The 20,954-nt window shown below is 47.5% G+C and overlaps 1 protein-coding gene across 2 annotated transcripts in view; it reads left to right on the top strand.

Annotated features, from left to right (window-relative positions):
• Window positions 1–7,280: 7,280 nt before the first annotated feature.
• The window catches only part of CNDP1 (carnosine dipeptidase 1), a 62,219-nt gene continuing 48,545 nt past the window's right edge, over window positions 7,281–20,954 (top strand). Inside the window, exon 1 of one of the 2 annotated variants that reach the window (XM_068237075.1) lies at window positions 7,281–7,368. The gene's annotated coding sequence lies outside the window, so the exon portion shown is untranslated. The remainder of the gene's footprint in view (window positions 7,369–20,954) is intronic. The other variant, XM_068237076.1, reaches the window with a different exon arrangement.

Genomic DNA, 20,954 nt, shown 5'->3' with positions numbered 1-20,954 from the left:
CTCTCTGGGCCCAGGCTCATTAGCATATCAAAAGAGCCATCCTGCAGTTAAGGTGATGCTATTCCTCTGCTAAGAAAGGACTGCAGACCTCCTACACAATAAATCCAGATTCTATCGATTTGAAGCGCAATCGACGCAGAGAATCGAGTGCGATCGCTTTTCTTCACGGGCGGTTACAGGACGCGCCTGCGGCCCCGCAACCGTCCATGACACCGTGCGTCGGCAAAGTGGCAGCTGCAGGACCAGCGACGCAGTACTGCGTCGCCAGCTGCAGGCTGATTAATCAGGAAGCAGCCGCTCGCGCGAGCGGCTGCTTCCTGTCAATTCACGGCGGGGGGCTCCGTGAATAGCCTGCGGGCCGCCGCAGGCTAAATGTAAACACAAGCGGAAATAATCCGCTTTGTTTACATTGTACGGCGCTGCTGCGCAGCAGCGCCATAAGGCAGATCGGCGATCCCCGGCCAATCAGCGGCCGGGGATCGCCGCCATGTGACAGGGGACGTCCTGTCACTGGCTGCACAGGACGGATAGCGTCCTGTGCAGCCCGGATCACCGGAGGGAGAGGTAGGAGAGGGAGGGGGGTGAATGTCGCCGCGGAGGGGGGCTTTGAGGTTCCCCCCCCCCCGCAACTAGCCTGCACGCAGGAGCGATCAGACCCCCCCTGCACATCATCCCCATAGGGGGGAAAAAAGGGAGGCGATCTGATCGCTCTGCGTGCACCCTGATCTGTGCTGGGGGCTGCAGAGCCCACCCAGCACAGATCACAACAAACAGCGCTGGTCCTTAAGGGGGGGTAAAGGGTGGGTCCTCAAGTGGTTAATAATGTTTCTCAATTTAATTTTGTACCTTTTCATTGGATGGTTTTATGCATGCCGGACAAGGTATTATACCTGTCCATTCTCCTCTCTTCTACCTATTCTTTTCTATGCTATTCTTTCTTCTTTTTTGGCCACTCTTTCTCCTTTCTGTGGATTCTCGCTGGGTCCGCCCGGATCTCACTCATAGGAATTTACTTGATGTATAATGTTCATTAACATTCAGACCCTAAATGCGAAGGGCCTCAATATTCCTGAAAAGCGAAGGGCACTACTAAGACAACTACACAAACAAAAGGCTGAAATTGTTTTCCTGCAGGAAACCCATTTTAAAGGTGATTCAACTCTGAGATTAATAGATAAATTCTATACTCAAGCTTACTTTAGTAACTCACCAGACACCAAATCTAAAGGTGTTGCAATTTTGATCTCAAAAGATATCGCCTTTACTTTCTTGCAGGAACACAAAGACACATCTGGACGTTTTCTTTTTGTCAAGGGTACCTATCTCTCTCGCCCCATAACCTTGGGCACCTACTATGCTCTACTATGCTCCAAACAGTGGCCAGACCACCTTCTTAACTAGAACCCTTGAAGCTCTCGATAGCTTTGCAGAAGGTAGTCTAAAACTAGGAGGTGATCTTAATATGGTCCTCGACCCCTTAATAGACACATCTTCCGGGAGAAGCTCCTTACCCCACAAATCATTAGCCGCTTGTAAGCGAGAACTTTCTCGACGACAGTTATTAGATATATGGAGGATTCAACACCCAACTGAACGTAACTACACTTTTTATTCTCACGTCCATGACTCCTATACCCGCATAGACCATATCTTCATTTCACAAAACTTGTTATCGGAGCAACTTCGTGCGAATATGGGGGTCATGACCCTTTCTGATCATTCCCCTGTCTCTCTGAGGATTGGCATTAGACCGAAACAACAACTTACCAGGCAGTGGCGAATGAACGTGTCTTTGCTACAAGATAATGAATTCAAGCAAGCCATAACGGTCGCACTGGAATCATATTTTGCTTCTAACGCTACTGGGGAGGTCTCATCGCCTATTCTCTGGGAGGCTCACAAATGTGTGATAAGGGGTAAAATGATCCAGGAAGCCTCTATTAGACATAAACAAAAGCAGGCAGAAATAGCAGACAGCCTAGCTACTATTAGGCGCTTGGAAAATCGTCATAAGCTCTCATTGTCCTTCTCTGATTTACAGACTCTTAATGCTGAAAGAGAAAAATTACGCAAACTTCTTTTTTCGAAAGAAAAATATATAGCTTTGAAATGCAAAAATGCTTTCTATGAATATGGAAACAAATGCAGTAAGATGCTGGCAAAAGCTTTGAGGGAAAAACACTCCCTCACTAATGTGACACGTATACAGGATAAAGCTGGCAATAAAAAGATCAGATCAGAATCTATTGCAAGAATCTTTAAAGAATACTATGAATCCCTATATAACTTACCTAGTAACCCCTCTGAGTCATCTAGAGAGGACAGATCCCAGCACATCAGGTCATATCTCCAGGCTTCCGGTCTTCCTAATTTAACGGAACAGCTCCGTCTAGACTTAGACTCCCCCATTTCCGATTTAGAGCTTCGTCAAGCCATTAAAGAATCGGCTATCGGGAAAGCTCCGGGTCCGGACGGTCTTCCCTTAGACTATTATAAAGCTTACAAGGATATACTGATCCCCCATTTATTGGCTTCTTTTAATGCATTAATTGAAGATGAATCCTGGTCATTACACTGAACCAGAGACATGCTAGCAGCGCAAATCGCAGTTATCCCTAAACCAGGCAAGGATGCCACCTTGTGCTCTAACTACCGCCCAATTTCTTTACTAAATACTGATCTAAAGCTATTCGCTAAAGTCTTGGTGAATAGACTAAGCCCCCTTATGGACTCCTTAGTCCACCCTGACCAAGCAGGATTTATCCCATGCCGTGAAGCAAGAGACAACACCATTCGTACCATTGACATTATTCAGTGGACCCATAAATCTCATGTCCCTCTACTACTATTATCGACCGATGCTGAAAAAGCATTCGATAGAGTGGACTGGGGTTTTTTGGAAGCCACACTAAGACATCTAGGTCTTGGGCCTCATATGCTTAGATGGATTTTAGCACTCTATTCAGCCCCTACAGCACAGGTCAGAGTAAATGGTGTTGTCTCTGCCCCTTTTTCCATCAAAAATGGAACCAGGCAGGGATGTCCTTTATCCCCATTAATATTTGCCCTAACCCTTGAACCATTCCTCCGTTCTGTCCGGAATAACCCCGATATCAAAGGACCTCAATTCCCAAGCTCCGAACACAAGGTGGCAGCCTATGCGGATGACCTCCTCTTTTATTTGATTAATCCCCATATTTCCCTACCATCACTCGTCACTGAACTGGAACGTTTCCAGGCTCTCTCAAATTTTAAAATAAATCCCAATAAGTGTCAAGCCATGGGAGTCTCTATGCCACCTTCTCTTTGCTCTATGATACAACATAATTTCCCATACAAATGGTCCCCACAGGCCATCACTTATCTAGGAGTCCGTATACCATCTACTCTAACCAATCTATACAACCTTAATTTTCCCACCTTAATTAAGACCTTACAAGATGACCTGCTGCGCTGGGGTAGACCTCATTTCTCCTGGTTAGGTCGAATCAATATCATAAAAATGAACGTGCTCCCACGCTTATTGTATCTCTATCAAGCCATCCCAATAACTCTCCCTGTAGAACACTTTAAATATCTCAGGAAAATGTTCGCACATTTAATTTGGAAGAAAAAGCCCCCTCGGATCAGACACACAGCACTTATACTACCCAAAAATGTAGGTGGTCTTGCAGTCCCCGACCTGGGAAAATACCATACAGCGGCTTCTTTAGTACGCCTTGTTGACTGGCACAGACACCTCTCCAGGAAACGATGGGTCCAACTTGAACAAGACATAGTTGGTTCTAACTTGTGTACATACCCATGGTCCTCAGCTAAAATTAATCATGAATTTCTTTCTGTTAATTCCACATTAACCGCCCTCGCAAGAGTTAGGAAGCTACCAGAAATTTCCCCTTGGCCCTCGCCACTGATTCCTCTGTTAGACAACCCCTTATTTCCCATGGGGTGCACACCACATAGCTATATTAGTTGGAGAATGGGAGAACCCATACGTGGGAAAGACATTATCACTGAGGGAGTATGGAAAACTTTGGACCAGCTTAAAGCGACTCGTTCTTGCCCCTTTCTAGATGACTGGAGCCGCATACAATTTATACACTTCCTCAGATCATTAGGCACCAGAGAACAGCTATCCCGACCTCTTACACAATTCGAAAAATTTTGCATCTCATCAGGCACCTCTAAGGGCACACTATCATTTATATATCAACTGCTAGTGTCGGATGCCACTTGGTCACAGGAACTAAAACATAAATGGGAAAAGGATTTGCAATGCCATTTTTCAGATGAGCAGTGGCAAAAAATCCTACATCTCAACCAGAAAGCTTCTGTCGCTTCCAGAGTAAAAGAATCTAATTATAATATCCTGGCCAGGTGGTATCTTACACCGGACAGACTACACAGAATGTATCCGACTACAAGCCAAGTATGTTGGAGATGCAACAAGGTAACTGGCACATTACTGCATATTTTTTGGCACTGTGATGCAATACGGCCATTTTGGATGAACGTCCAGAAATATATTAAGACCCTCACAGATGGAGAACCATCCAATGACCCATCTTACTACTTAATCCACAACACTCCCAAACCATATAAGAAATTTAAGCGTTCATTAACTAAACACCTGATCCAAGCAGCTCGAGTCTTGATTGCTAGACATTGGAAAACTACAATAGCACCATCCATACATGAATGGATATCTGAACTGAAACATATATATCAAATGGTATCCATGATGCATACCCTACATGGCAGAGAGGAGATTTTCTCCAATACATGGATACACTGGAACATATTTTTAGAATCTGATGAGTATAAGCAAATGCTTAAGGAATCTCCTGTTTGACTCTGGCCACCGTGCTGTGGGGCTCCTTCATACCAGACCCTTCGCAGGGGGTCTCCACCTTGTGAATTATTTTTTCTATAATCTTGTAGGATGATGTGAGATCTCTGGGTATGGATCCAGAGGGAATTTCCTCTCTTTCCTGGCCTCTTTTCTCTCTCTTTTCTTCTTCTCTTTCTCTTCCCTTTTGTGGGTTCCCTGGGGACCGGGGCTCCAGGGGATCAACTCAACATTCTTCTTCTCACTTAACATCAGGTCTGATGTGAGCTTTAACGTTATATATCCCTCTACGCGAACATCTACCACCAACCATTTAGCGCCAATAAGAAGTATATCACATCCCCATGTTCTCTTATACTGCCGCAGATCTTTACACATAGATATGACATACGGCTTGGGGAACCCAATAGCTGTGCACCCATATTGGTCAGTCATATTTTCAATATATACTATCCCCAAGCCACTGTCTTTTCTCTCCTTCTATATGCTACGGCATTTCTCTGCATAATTTTATTGTCGTGATATTTACTGTTATTCTGAATTTTTCCCATGTTAAAAGCACCTTCTCTTGTTTTTTAAAAAAAATGAAAATAAAGAATCTTTAAAAAAAAAAGCCACCCTAAACAAAACAAAGAGACAACGGGAGCCCCGACAGTGCAGTAAGTCACAACAGGTGGGTGTAAATACAATCAAAGTTTGTACTCACAATGGGAGGTTGTAGAAGGGCAACCAACCACTGCAGGCAGGTGGAGATGTATAATTCCGACTCCACTTGGGTATCCGGGCAAGATGGGTATGGTTGCATTCTTGCTAAAAAGACAGCCAAATGGTATACCCCTCCAGAGGAGGGTGAGAAGCACAGAGGGGAAATAGTCGCCCAGGATATTATAAAACTGTGGTAAAAAACAAAAGGAAAAAAAGGGGAGGAGGGTTACCTCAATTAATACAAATTCATAAGATATAATGAATTTTAATATGCACTGGTCAATACTATTGAAATCCATAGGTCCATATGCAATTCAATTTTTCACCTGCATTATATCCTAGGAGATCATTTTTATTTCGCCTTTAAACTAACTTTTCAGCATTTTACAATTGAAAAAATATCCCAAAGTTGGTAACAAAAAGTACTATCTAACATATTTTGAGTATTTTCTTGCTTGCTGATGGCTTAACCCCCCTGGCCAGGGCCAGGCAGAGGCGAGGGAGGCTCCAGCCTCAGGGCGAAGTGTAGGAGGGGGCGCACATCTCACTCAGATATCATTCCCCTATTGTGTCAGAAGCAGAGAGAACTAATAAAAGTGTATACATGGCAGTGACTGCAAGCCAGAAAACCAGAGATTAAGGTGTTGGGGGGGGGGGGGGGGAGGGGAGGGCGGTTTTGAGGGCCTGGGGTGCCTCTTAGTCTAATAGCAATCAATGTGTGAGGGCTGGGGTGGGAGGGCACACTTTGGTGTCTCAGATGGAGGACCTTGTCCCGGCTCTGCCCCTGGCGGTCTGATTTTCCAGATCTTGCTTGCTGGTGGTTTGAAAAGCATTTTACTGATAAGGTGTGAAAATATTACCTAGGAGAAAACTTAAGAGAAAAAGTGAATTGAATAAGGCCCCCTTTTCTTTTCTTCCTCTTTCTCTGACTTCCCTTCCTACATCATCTTTCACTTTGAGTTTAATTAGTTACATTTCACCCTAGATTTCTTACGCCAGATACACAAATGACAAATCCAATTTTGATTGGCCAATGACTACCACCTCCAGTATTGGGGGTGGTATGAGGGCCAAGAGATTTTGAACACTGTACTATGAACAAATGTGTGGGCAACCTCTCATACTACAGGAAAGAGGAACATTTAGATGTGTGTACCAGGCTTTATAGACTAGGCCAAAGATAGATGGAGAACATGTTTTTCTAACATTTTATTTTAAACAGAAAAGGAAGCAAATAGTTCTAATAATGATAGCAATGTTAATAATTACTATCACTATATCTATTATTATTTTCTTTTAAATTGGGTGGAATATGTTATTCAGTGTGGCATATTTTTCTCAAGTGTATGTGCATTTTGATACACATCTTGTGGGTTTCTTGCCAACATGGGGTTATTAAACACACACACAGCACTGCACATGTGAATAAAAGTTTCGGGGACTTTAATATTTCATCTAAAATGATTATGTTGTTATGTTTCCCAGCAGCCTGGATGTAACCAGCGATGAAGTTGTTTTTGGATAGCTTTTAGTTAGTTCCAAACATCTGGTTTACAGAACAGCACAAACATACTCTTTGTCCAGTCTCCTATCTCCTCAGCCTGACAGGGGGCTGAGATAGTCTGCGTGACTGCAGGTCAGGAGGCTCAGCCAATAGTGGCATGACTAACGGATTGGGGGGAGGAGAGGGGGGGTCAGAATTGGCTGCATCATGTTCTAGCCTCTGTTTAGAGTTCTGTGACAGTATTGTAGCCAAATAAGAAGATTGCTGAGCTACTCCTGTCTGAGCAGGCTGAGTGAACTACAGGACACAGGTATCTGTCTTCTTCTTTACTCCAAGCATGAGTTGGGCTGTCAGCAGTGCAATAACATTGCATCATTCAGCCCTGCAGTGCTGGGATTTGGCAGGTTTTATCTTCCCCTGTTAATTCCAGTTCTTGTAGAGAGAAAAAAGTCAGCAGTGCACTGCTTATCCCAAGAATGGGAATACTTTTATAATAAAAAAAATATGTATTGGAGATCAAGAAATATGAATGATAAAATCCAGGTAACTTTGCCTACAATAAACAACTTTCAGCTCTTGTTTATTCTGCTGAAACTAAGGCCCGGTTCACATTAGCGTTCCCTGTCCGGATCCGCCTGATCGGATCCGGACCGTATACTGTACAAACGGAACATACGTTCCGCATAGCAATGCAAAGGCTATGCGGACGTTTACACGCGTACGTTCCGTACAGTACGGAGCCGGACCGGATCCGGACTCCGGACACTTTTCACACATGCGCTATTTTTTGGTCCGGCTCATCCGGCCCACGCACCCGGACCGGAGCCTGACTGCACCATCCGGAAACAGAAAAACAAATGGGAAACGGAAGCACAGAACACACTGGCTACAAACACCTGACGTTCAACCCCACTTCCTATGCGTATTCTAGCGGCGATTTTGGATGGGGACACATGGGCAAGCATTTTGGAGTGGAGCAGCAGTGACTTTTAACGTGCTGGAGCTGTTGGCAGTATGTCGGAGGTGGAGGTGAGGCCTATACAGCGGAGGACCTGATTCCACAGGTGCACCTTCTGCTGACCTCCCAGACCCCAAAATTTTTATTTATTTCTACTCTCTTTTGCCAAACGGATCCGGATCGCATCCTGATGTACACCTGATGCAACCTGACCGGATCTGGATCAGAACCGTACGGTTCCGATCCGGATCTGATCCGGATCCAGTCAGGTCATCCGGTCCGTTTGGCAGAAAAACGCAAGTTTCTTAGAGAGGAGGCTGGTTTATATTAGGCTCCTTTTCCACCAAAAATCGTGATCAGCATAGCAAATGCGCTGCAATGTGATTTTTATTTTCACTGTTTACACCAAGTGTGTTTGCTACTGCGATTTGTGACGGGATTTCCCCAGGAGTTTACAAAAACTACTTATAGGCTAATCGAAACACAGGAAAAATGAAGCATGTTAATTACGGAGCTGTTGCAATCAGCAAATCCTCTGCGATCCCAAAATGTGATAGAAATGTGGCTGGAAAAACATCCTACACTTTCCAGGGAGTGTGCAATATTCTAGAAGCCTTCAAGGAGAAAACACAAGTAGACACAAAGCTTAAAAGTGTAGTAAAATTGTTGTGACTGCTAGAAATGGTCAATAATTCTATCTCGCATGCAAATTTTTTTGCAAAATTCATGCAAATTATATGCAGCTTGAAATTGGACCTGTCAGATTCTACAGGAAGTAAATCTGATTGGCCCAATTTCAAGCCACATACAGTTTGGATGCAGACTGCAGTTATTTGCATTTCAGTCACCATGTCTAGTGGCTATATAATGTGGGCAACCAACAGATTAGGCTTGTGGATAAAAATGACCCCTCTCCAATCAGGTTAATGGGTCTCTCACAGGTCCCAAAGAATGGTCATACTCCTGTAGTAGTGCCATAAGCAATTTCTATGGGCACTATAGATTAAACAATTTGGCATTTGTATGAGGAGGCAGTCTGGGGTATAAAATGTTTGAAAGCTACAGAACATATCACTGATAAGAGCAACCAACAGTTAATGGAAGTTATTTTGATTTAGTGCAGAAAACCATGTGATCACAAGCCCACTTTATTAGGTATTGGTGTCTAGTGACTGCCCATGCTCAAGTTTTTTCGGCCATAAGGCACGGACACCTGACCTACAAGATGCGTTGTTCTATGCTGATTGAAAATTTCCAGTAGTCATTAGTTGTACTTATCAAAAGGTGAGTAATATGCTTACACTTCTATGTTCAAATTTAAGTATCCTACGGCTCAACAAATTGCAACAAATCAGAAAAATCTGCAATTTATTGAGCATTTCTAAAATTATTATATATTAATATAGTGCTGACAGCTTCTACAGCTTCATAGTCATGTCACTGACTGTCCCTCAGAGAAGCTCACAATCTAATCCTTACAATAGTCATAGCCTATTGTTCCTCTAAAGGGGCCCATACATCTAACGATTTTCCAGCCGAAATACGGCCGTTTCGATCACAGTGATCGAAACGGCCGTGAAATCGCAGAGCACATCGCTGACAGAACGATCCCGTCGACTACCGTCGACTACCGTCGATCCATCCGTGCAGAAGATTTTCCTCAGTCACCGGCGGGTCGGGGGTGCGTCGATAGCGGCGTTCGAATGCCCGACGCCCTACGCAATACAGCGGGTATACATTGCCGCGAGTCCCCTGGTCCACCGCTGTCTTCTACGCCTGGTCCCTGCATCAGCTTCCGCATCCCGGCATCCGGCATAACTTCCTGTGTCACTTCAGTGACAGTGGAAGTACAAATAGAGGGCGCTCTATTTGAACTTCCGCTGTCACTGGAGTGACAGAAAGTTATACGTGGATGCCAGCCGGGAGCCGATGCAGAGAAGATGCCGGGACCAGGCGGAGAAGACAACGGTGGACCAGGGGACTCACGCCGGTGGAGCAGGTAATGTATGCAGGGGCGGCGGCAGCGGCAGCTCCACAGATTGTGATCGGTTTCAGGCTGAAATCGATTCACAATCTGTTTGCAGTAAAGGTGGCCATACGATCCCTCTCTGATCCCTCTATCAGATTCGATCAGAGAGGGATCTATCTTTTGGTCGAATCTGATGGCAAATCGATCAGTGAGCAGACACTCATTTAGGTGAAATCAACAATTTATCCTGCACTATTCAATTTACCAAACAATTGGTCAGAAAATCCACCAGATTTTTCAAACGAATACAATTTTTAGATTTTTCTGCACAACCGATCCTTTTTATTGAATTGCTGTGATATTGGATCATTTATTGTATCCTGTGTAAGAGTAACTGCCTTGTTGAATTTCAGATCACATCATTACTATTATTTGTAACGATCGGTGTCAGCACACAGAGAGAATCTGATTATTGGTGATGTGCAGTATCACCAAGAATACAGATCTATACCTGATTATGGATGATCTGCAGAATCACCAATAATACAGATATAGTACTAACCTCTGGACACCTCTGAATATATATATATATTGAGTGTTTGGTGTAACAGTATGACTTTGAGCAATCCACCTGATGAGCAGGTGGCTTTTGGCAGTATAGGAGGTACTGCTATTAGGAGTACAGATACCCTCTAGCAGCCTGAGACTCTCCAAGGGGTGGAGTCAGGCTGAAGGTAGGAAGGGCCAGAGAGTGAGTGACACCTGAAGGTGGATGTCACTGACTGATCTGGAGACTATCTCTTTAGTGGAGAGAGATAGCTCTCGAGGTCGGGCAAGCCAGGTCGGCAACACAGGGACAGACAAAGTACAAAGACAGAAGGCTGATTCAGTACCCAAGGCAGGCAGGGTTTGGCAACAGAATATCAGATATGCGTGGTACCGAATCAGAGAGCAGAGGGATAGTCAGGAAAGCAACAGGTCATAACAAATATCAAACAATGCCTAGTCTTGGGTGTGAGGTCCGTGGTCTCTACACCCTGGAACTAGTCTGACGTATAACAGAATGATAACACAAGTTCCCTAGTCTTGGGTGTGAGGTCCGTGGTCTCTACACCCTGGAACTAGTCTGAAGTATAACAGAATGATAACACAAGTTCCCTAGTCTTGGGTGTGAGGTCTGTGGTCTCTACACCCTGGAACTAGTCTGAAGTATAACAGAATGATAACACAAGTTCCGTAGTCTTGGGTGTGAGGTCCGTGGTCTCTACACCCTGGAACTAGTCTGAAGTATAACAGAATGATAACACAAGTAATCTGGCTCAGTGTGAATTCCCAGGTCCTCCTGGTTCAAACACACTGTTGGATCTGACTAAGGTCTGAGTGCTTCCACGTAGTGTTCGCAACGGCAGACAGTTTGAGAGTGGCCAGCAGTAACCATATATAGAGCAGCGCTCTCTGGCGCCACCCTGAAGTGATCAACCAATGGTTACCAGCTCTGAGGTCAGCTGATCAGCCTGGTCAGCTGACCCCCCCTTGGCCATCATAAAAGTTCTGCCTTTCAGTGCGCACGCGCGCGCATGCATATTCCTAAGCCTGTGTGAACTAACAGACTCAGCCAGACCAGATGCCGCCACGCTGGACGCGGAACCAGCTGCCTTGCTGTCAGTACATGCGGCGGCTTTTCCGCGTTCTGCCAAATTACCAGACGCACGCTTCCGCGTGCAGACCGCCGCATTGGACGCGGCGGCTTTTCCGCGTTCTCTCACAGTACACCCCCGAGGAGTGGACTCCGGACATCTCCTACCCGGCTTCTCAGGATGCAAGTCATGGAACTCCTTTTTTAACTCCTCTGCGTGCATACGACAGTCTGGCACCCAAGTTCTCTCCTCTATGCCATACCCCTTCCAGTGAACCAAATACTGCACGGAGTTCTGCACAAGCCGTGAGTCCAGAATCTTCTCAATTTCATACTCAGGTTGGTCATCAATCAACACAGGGGGGGGGGGAGCGGAATCCACCGCCGGCTTGAGCAAGGACACATGAAATGATCTCACACCACGCATGCTGGTAGGGAGATCAATGGCATAAGTGACATTGTTGATTTTCCTGGTCACCGGAAAAGGACCCACAAATCTGGGACCTAACTTGGGTGACAGTTGCTTTAGAGCCAAATGTCGTGTGGACACCCAGACCAAGTCTCCTGGAAGAAACTCCCATTCCATGGAACGTTTCTTGTCAGTCTGTTTCTTCTGGTTCTGAAAGGCCCTCCCCAGATTTCTTTTAACCATTCCCCAAATCTGTTTCAGAGACCTCTGCCAACTCTCCAGGGCTGGAAATGGAGTGGAAGACACTGGCAATGGGGTGAATTTAGGTAACCTTCCTGTCACCACCTGAAATGGGGAAAATCCTGAGGAGGAACTCTTCAGGTTGTTGTGTGCAAATTCCGCAAACAGCAAAAATTTGACCCAGTCAGTTTGGGCATCTGCAACATAACACCTCAGAAATTGTTCCAGAGACTGATTCGTTCTTTCGGTCTGGCCATTGGTCAGTGGGTGGTAGCCCGATGAGAAAGAAAGCTCCATGTCTAACTGATGGCAGAATGCCCTCCAAAACTTGGAAACAAATTGGACTCCCCGATCTGACACTATATTTTCCGGAATGCCATGCAGCCTGAAAATATGCTGGATGAAGAGATCGGCCAATTCCTGGGCCGAAGGGAGTCCTTTAAGGGGAACAAAATGGGCCATCTTACTGAATCGATCGACTACCACCCAAATGACCGTCATGCCCTCAGACCTGGGGAGCTCGCCCACAAAATCCATGGACAAATGGGTCCATGGTTCACTCGGGACTGGCAGGGGCTGCAATGTTCCAACAGGTGCCTGGATAGAGGGTTTGCTCCTAGCACACACTGCACATTCCCTCACATACTCCTTGCAGGCAGTTGCCAATGACGGCCACCAAGCACATCTAGCAATGAGATCCTGAGTTCTGGTGGCCCCAGAATGCCCAGCATTCTTGTGGGAATGGAACAGCTGCAATATTTGTAAGCGGAAAGGCAGTGGTACAAACATAACCCCCTCAGGCTTCCCCTCTGGTACATCTTGTTGGAATGGACCCAACGTGACTGTCCAGTCTTTCCAGGTCTCAGTGGCTGCTAGAACCATCTTCTGAGGAATAATGGTCTCTGGGTCTGAGGGCTGTGCTGTCTCGGGCTCAAAACATCTGGATAAGGCATCAGCCTTGATGTTCTTACTACCAGAGGTATACGTGATTACGAATCTGAATCGTGAGAAAAATAATGACCACCGGGCCTGTCGGAGGCTAATTCTCTTAGCGCCTTTAATGTACTCCAAATTCTTGTGGTCAGTGTAAACAGTAATGGTATGTTCTGCTCCTTCTAGCCAATGCCGCCATTCCTCAAAAGCCAATTTGATGGCTAGAAGCTCTCTATTGCCTATATCGTAGTTTTTCTCCGCGGGTGAAAACCTACGGGAGAAATAGGCACAAGGATGCAGTTTTCCCTGCAACCCAGAACACTGAGACAGCACAGCCCCTACCCCTACCTCTGAGGCATCTACCTCCACGATAAAGGGAAAGGTAGTATCAACATGTCTCAGTATGGGGGCAGAACAGAACAGAACAGTTTCTTCAGGGTGGAGAAAGCAGCATGGGCCTCAGGGGACCAGTGGTGAGTATCTGCCCCTTTCTTGGTGAGACTGGTGAGAGGTGAAATCACCGTAGAGTACCCCTTTATGAACCTCCTATAGTAGTTGGCGAACCCCAGGGATTTCTGGAGCGCTTTCAGTCCTACCGGTTGGGGCCACTCCAAGACAGCTGAAACTTTTCCAGGGTCCATAGAGAGGCCAGAGGTCAAAATTATGTACCCCAGAAAGGCGACAGAGGTCACTTCGAAAATGCACTTCTCCAATTTAGCATACAACAGATTTTGTCTTAACTTACGTAACACAAACTTAACATGTTTCCTGCGTTCTGAGAGGTTGGACGAGAAAATGAGTATGTCGTCTAAATACACCAAGACGAATTTGCCCAATACCTCTCTGAAAACCTCATTGATCAGCTCTTGGAAGACGGCCGGAGCGTTACACAACCCGAAGGGCATCACTAGGTACTCGTAATGCCCATCGGGCGTGTTAAAGGCCGTCTTCCATTCATCACCGTCCCTGATACGCACAAGGTTGTACGCACCCCTTAAATCCAGCTTAGAGAAAATTTTAGCATTGGTGACCTGGGTAAACAAATCGTCTATCAAGGGCAGAGGGTAACGATTTTTTACTGTAATTTTATTTAAGTCCCGATAATCAATGCATGGACAAAGGCCTCCATCCTTCTTTTTCACAAAAAAGAACCCGGCCCCTGCTGGGGACCGAGAAGGACGAATAAAACCCTTAGCTAAATTTTCTCGGATGTATTTCTGCATGGCCAATTTCTCTGGCCCAGATAAATTATAGAGATGACCTCTAGGGGGCATACAACCAGACCTGAGATCAATGGGGCAATCAAATGGGCGGTGTGGAGGAAGTTTATCAGCTGACTTAGGACAAAATACGTCCACAAATTCTGAATACTGATCTGGCAATCCCTCCATGTGAATCTTGGTTTTACCCAAGGTTACCTTCGCTAGACAATGATGATAACAATGGGTAGACCAGCTCGTTAGCTGACCTGTAGCCCAATCGATCTGAGGCGAGTGAAGTTGTAACCATGGCATACCAAGAATGATCGTGGAGGTTGTCATTCGCAACACCAGAAACTGTAAATTCTCTTTATGTAACACCCCTACCGTAACCCTTAATTCTGGGGTCTGAGACAGAGGGTGGTTACTCTGCAGGGGGGAGTCATCCACTGCAGTGACCAGAATCTGTTGCTTCAATGGGGAAATTGGAATCCCCAATTTCTCAGCAAATTCAGAATCCATAAAGTTGGCTGCTGAGCCAGAGTCAATGAAGGCTTCAGTGGTCTCTGTCTTATCCTTCCAAGATATGGTACATGGGAGGATCATACGTTTATCATCTAGAGGTAACGACTGCGCGCCTTGGGTATTACCTCCGACTACACCTAGGCGGCAGCATTTCCCGACTTTTTGGGACAATTTTGCACTCTATGACCCCCCTCTGCACAGTACAGACAGAGCTGCTCTGTTTCTCTGCGCCTCCTTTCCACCCGGGACAATCTCGACCAACCAATCTGCATTGGTTCTGGTGGAGGCGAAGCGGGTGGAGATGACTCAGATGGCGGCGCGGCGTAGGACACATATCTCACATTGTTCCTACCCCGGGTCTGTCTTTGGTAACGTAAGCGACGGTCAACCCTGATGGCCAATGAAATGGCCTCATCGATAGACTTTGGCTCAGGATGACCTAACATTAGCTCTGAGACCGTGTCTGACAGCCCTGACAAAAAACGGTCTAGAAGCGCAAATAAGCCCCATCTAGCTGAAACTGCCCATTTTCTGAACTAAGCTGCGTAAACTTCTACCGGATCCCTGCCCTGCCGCAAAGTCTTGAGCTTCCGCTCTGCGGTAGAGGCAATGTCCGGATCATCATAAATTATAGCCATGGCTTTAAAAAAATGCCTCAACTGAGGCTAGAGCCTCATTTCCTGGATGGAGATTATATGCCCAGCTCTGGGAATCCCCTGACAATAGGGTCCTAATAAACGTAGTTCTTTGTGCTACGGTTCCTGAAGAATTAGGTCTCAACTCAAAGTATGATAACACTCGATTTCTGAAGTTCTGAAAGTCAGATCTATGGCCAGAAAACCTTTCAAGTAGGGATGCTCGGATACCCCTTTTTATTATTCGAGTTAGGTCGAATTCAAATAGTAAATTATTCGAGGTCGGTCGAATATTCGAGTCGAATATTTTTTACTATTCTATTCGACCTCGAAATTCGAGCTCACTATTCGAGTCGGTATTCGAGCTCATTATTCGAGCTGACTATTCGAATTGGCCTTAAATAGCTTCCAACACTTGTTTTGGGGGTGAATGATGCAAGAAACATCTTTTTTTCCAAGTAACAACAGCAAGTTATTATGTCGGGATGTTCCTTTAAAAAAAAAAGGTGGAAAGAGAAGTTGTGTCCAAAATTCTGTTCAGTACTGTATACTTCTTCTTCTTATTCTTCTTCTTCTATATCTTCTTCTTCTATATCTTCTTCTTCTATATCTTCTTCTTCTTCTTCTATATCTTCTTCTTCTATATCTTCTTCTTCTTCTTCTATATCTTCTTCTTCTATATCTTCTTCTTCTATATCATCTTCTTCTTCTATATCTTCTTCTTCTTTTTCTTCTTCTTTTTCTTCTTCTTTTTCTTCTTCTTCATCTTCTTTTTCTATATCTTCTTTTTCTATATCTTCTTTTTCTATATCTTCTTCTTATTATTATTTTTCTATTTCTTCTTCTTCTTTTTCTATATCTTCTTCTTCTTCTCCTTCTTCTTCTTCTTCTTTTTCTATATCTTCTTCTTCTTCTATATCGTCTTCTTCTTCTTCACTTTTTTCTCTTCTATTTTTTTTTTAAAGAAATGCAGCTATTTTTGAGCGTCATAAATAGCTGGTGGCGCATGATGGAAGCGCCATTGTATGTGCTCCCTGGCAGTGGAAACACACAGACAGCAGGAGGTAAATTCAGCAGCAGCAGCAGGAGGAGGATGATTGTGTGGCAGCAGGCAGTCAATGAGGCAGGCAGCGAGACATAATAGGCTGTGGTACCTAGCGGTGGTACCAGGCCATAAATACACAGCATGAGGTTCCAGACAGCGGTCGTGAAGCCCACATCGTGTCCAATACACAACTGGGACAACACAGTTTTCAACCCGGACACCTCTAAAAATAATATCACAAAGTATTAAAAAGTATATATATTTGTTTCGTTTTTTTAAAGAAATGCAGCTATTTTTGAGCGTAATAAATAGCTGGTGGCGCATGGTGGAAGCGCCATTGTATGTGCTCCCTGGCAGTGGAAACACACAGACAGCAGGAGGTAGATTCAGCAGCAGCAGCAGGAGGAGGATGATTGTGTGGCAGCAGGCAGTCAATGAGGCAGGCAGCGAGACATAATAGGCTGTGGTACCTAGCGGTGGTACCAGGCCATAAATACACAGCATGAGGTTCCAGACAGCGGTCGTGAAGCCCACATCGTGTCCAATACACAACTGGGACAACACAGTTTTCAACCCGGACACCTCTAAAAATAATATCACAAAGTATTAAAAAGTATATATATTTGTTTCGTTTTTTTAAAGAAATGCAGCTATTTTTGAGCGTAATAAATAGCTGGTGGCGCATGGTGAAAGCGCCATTGTATGTGCTCCCTGGCAGTGGAAACACACAGACAGCAGGAGGTAGATTCAGCAGCAGCAGCAGGAGGAGGATGATTGTGTGGCAGCAGGCAGTCAATGAGGCAGGCAGCGAGACATAATAGGCTGTGGTGCCTAGCGGTGGTACCAGGCCGTAAATACACAGCATGAGGTTCCAGACATCGGTCGTGAAGCCCACATCGTGTCCAATACACAACTGGGACAACACAGTTTTCAACCCGGGCACCTCAGAAAAATTTAAACTTTTTTTTTAATGGTTTACTTTTTTTTTTTTTTACAGCAAATTTAACATATAGCTATTGTTGGACGTAATAGCTTGTGGCAGAGTGGCAGCAGAAGGTAAAATCTGTGTACCCTGGCAGTGGGAAACACAGACAGACAGCAGAAGGGCAGTACACAGCAGCCCACTGTAGGTGTAAAATGTGTGGCTACAGGCGAGGCGACGTAATATTCAAACTGAACCAGGCTGGCTTAGTAGTGAGCAGGAGCCAGGAGGTGGTAAAGGGTGGTAAGGCATATTAACGATGGTTCCGGCAGCCAGTTCATGTCCCCCTCTCGCCGACAACAGGGGCCAGGAACTCGCCTTCCACCCACGCCTGGTTCATCTTGAGAAACGTCAGTCTGTCCACAGACTTGTGAGACAGACGTGAGCGTTTCTCGGTGACCACGCCACCAGCTGCACTGAAGCAGCGCTCGGACAGCACGCTGGAAGGGGGACAGGACAGCACTTCCAGGGCGTACTGCGCCAGCTCGCTCCAGATCTCCAGGCGCTTTACCCAATACTCCATGGGATCAACAGGGGCATCGCTGTCAAGCCCGCTGTAGGACCCCATGTAGTCAGCCACCATGCGGGTCAGGCGCTGGCTGTGACCGGAGGAGGATGCTGCTGCATGCACCTCCTCTCTAGTCACTGCTGGAGCCTCTACAGTCCTGTAGAGCTCGTTGCTGAGAGACAGCAGGTCTGTGGGGCGCTTGATACTGGATGCAGGCACCTGCTGCTGCCTCTGTGCTGGCTGGACAGTGGGGGTGGAAGGCTGGGGGAAGGCTTCCTCCAAGCGCTCAACAAGGGCCTGCTGCAAGCTCCTTATTTGTTGCGCTGGGTCTCCTCCTGCAGGAGGCAGGAACTGGCTCAACTTCCCCTTGAGGCGCGGGTCCAACATCATGCTGATCCAGATGTCCTCCCTCTGCTTCATCTGGATCACCCTGGGGTCCTTGCGCAGGCACGTCAGCATGTGCGCTGCCATTGGGAAGAGGCGGGCCACGTCTGCTGGCACATCGACAGCAGTGCTGTCCTCATCCTCCTCCTCTGCCGCCTCATCCTCTCTCCACCCCCGCACCAACTCAGCTGCACTGTGCTGATCCCCCTCATCAGCAGCAAGGTCAGGGACCTCCACCAAGTCCTCCTCCTCCTCCCCCTCAGAGGTAGACTGTGCAGCTGCATGCCGCTCCTGCTGGGCCAAGGCTGCCGCTCCCTGTTCCAGCAAAGCATCGAGGGCCCTGTTCAGCAGACAAACCAGGGGCACCCACTCGCACACCATAGCATGGTCCCTGCTCACCATGTTGGTGGCCTGCAGAAAGGGAGCCAGCACTAAGCACACCTGCTGCATGTGCCCCCAGTCGTCATCGGGGACGATGGACGGGATGTTGCTGGTCTTGTCCCTTTTCTGAGCGGCGGACACAGTGGCCAGGGCAAGGTACTGGTTGACAGCGTGCTTCTGTTCAACCAGACGCTCCAACATCGCCAGGGTGGAGTTCCAGCGAGTTGAAACGTCAAGGATCAGCCGATGGCGTGGCAGCTCCAGCTCCTTTTGCACGTCTTCCAGGCTCGCAGAGGCTGCAGGCGAGCGCCGGAAGTGACGCACAACATTCCTTGCCGTTTCCAGCAGTTCGCCCATTCCCTGGTAGGTGCGCAAGAACTTCTGCACCACCAGGTTCAGCACGTGGGCAAGACAGGGGATGTGGGTCAGGTTTCTCCTGTCGATCGCGGCATCCAGATTGGCCCCATTGTCGGCCACCACCTCTCCGACTCTGAGGCCTCTGGGGGTCAGCCAAATCCTCTCCTGCTCCTGGAGTTTGGCCAACACACGGGTTGCCGTCAGTTTGGTCTTCCCAAGGCTGACCAACTGCAGCAGCGCTTGGCAGTGGCGTGGCTTCACGCTGCTGCTGAGGCGGGGGGTTTGGCCAGGTGTGCCGGAGGATGGCAGAGGATCGGAGGAACCTGCTGCAGTTCCCCTGACCCTGCGGGGTGGCACCACCCACTGTGTTGCTGGCACTTGCTGCTGCTGCTGTGCCCGCTGCTGCTCTCCCATCCTCACCCCCTTCCACCAAGCTGACCCAGTGGACAGTGAAGGACAGGTAGCGGCCTGTCCCGAAGCGGCTGCTCCAGGAGTCCATGGTGACGTAGACCCTTTCACCAACCGCATGCTCCAGCCCTCGCTCCACATTGGCCATGACAAAGTAGTGCAGTGCAGGCATGACCTGGCGGGCGAAGAAGTGTCTGCTGGGGAGCTGCCAGTCTGGGGCTGCACAAGCAAGCAGCGCACGCATGTCGCTCCCCTCCTGCACGAGCGTGTACGGCAAGAGTTGGGAGCACATGGCCCGTGCCAGCAAGCCGTTCAGCTGCCGCACGCGACGGCTGCTGGGAGGCAGAGCCCTAACCACCCCCTGGAAGGACTCGCTCAAAAGGCTCTGGCGTTGCCTTTCGCTAGCACGGGAATCAGCGGAGACAGCAGAGGAGGCCACTGAGGACTGGCTGCCAGAACAGGCCTCAGTGTCGGCGGCAGGAGTTGCAGAGGGGGGAGGAGCAGTGCGTTTCCGCACTCCTGCTGGTGCTGCTGGAGGAGCAGGAGGGCGGGTGGCTGCTGTTGCTGCTGCTGCTGCTGAAGGCTGTGCAGTGATGGGTGTGGTGCCACTGCCAGCACCAGATGCCTTCAGCCTCTGGGACTCCTCATGCTGGTGGTAATGTTTAGCAGCAAGATGGTTGATCAGAGAGCTGGTGCTGAACTTTAAGGGGTCTGCACATCTGCTCAACTTCCGCTGACAGTGGTTGCAAGTGGCGTACTTGCTGTCAACTGTGGGCATAGTGAAAAATTGCCAGATTGGTGACAAGAAAAAACCCCTATGGCCTGGAGCCATGGCTGCCTGTCTCCCTGTGGTGGTTGGGGGGGGGGGGGGCTTGGGTGCGGCTGGTGGTGGTACTGGCAGATGCTGCTGCTGCTGCTGCTAACCCTGAGACACCAGCAGGCTGTGGGACCTGCCTACTGCTGCCACTGCTTGCAATGATGCGCCTCATTGCAAGGCCCACAAGCGCATCCTCCTCCTCCTCCTCAGAGCTGCTGATGATGACATCCCCAGGTGCTGGGGGTGGCGGCACCCAGTCTTTGTCTGTCACCACGTCATCATCATCATCATCCTCCCCCTCCGTGAAACATGTCCTGCTCGGATGATGACCCCCTAAACTCCTCTCCTGATGCATGGATGGGCTGCTTGACTGTCGCCACAGTCTTGCTGTCCAATCCCTCCTCCCCCAAAGTGCCCATCAGCATCTCCTCCTCAAAATCGCCAACAACAGCAGACAATTGACTAATGATGCCTGGGGTCAAAAGACTGCTGAATGACAGATCGCCAACT

The sequence above is a fragment of the Hyperolius riggenbachi genome, chromosome 5 (genome assembly GCF_040937935.1).
Source record: "Hyperolius riggenbachi isolate aHypRig1 chromosome 5, aHypRig1.pri, whole genome shotgun sequence".
NCBI lineage: Eukaryota > Metazoa > Chordata > Amphibia > Anura > Hyperoliidae > Hyperolius > Hyperolius riggenbachi.
Note: the sequence above shows the minus strand (reverse complement) of the source record. Positions and strands in the feature narration are given on the sequence as shown.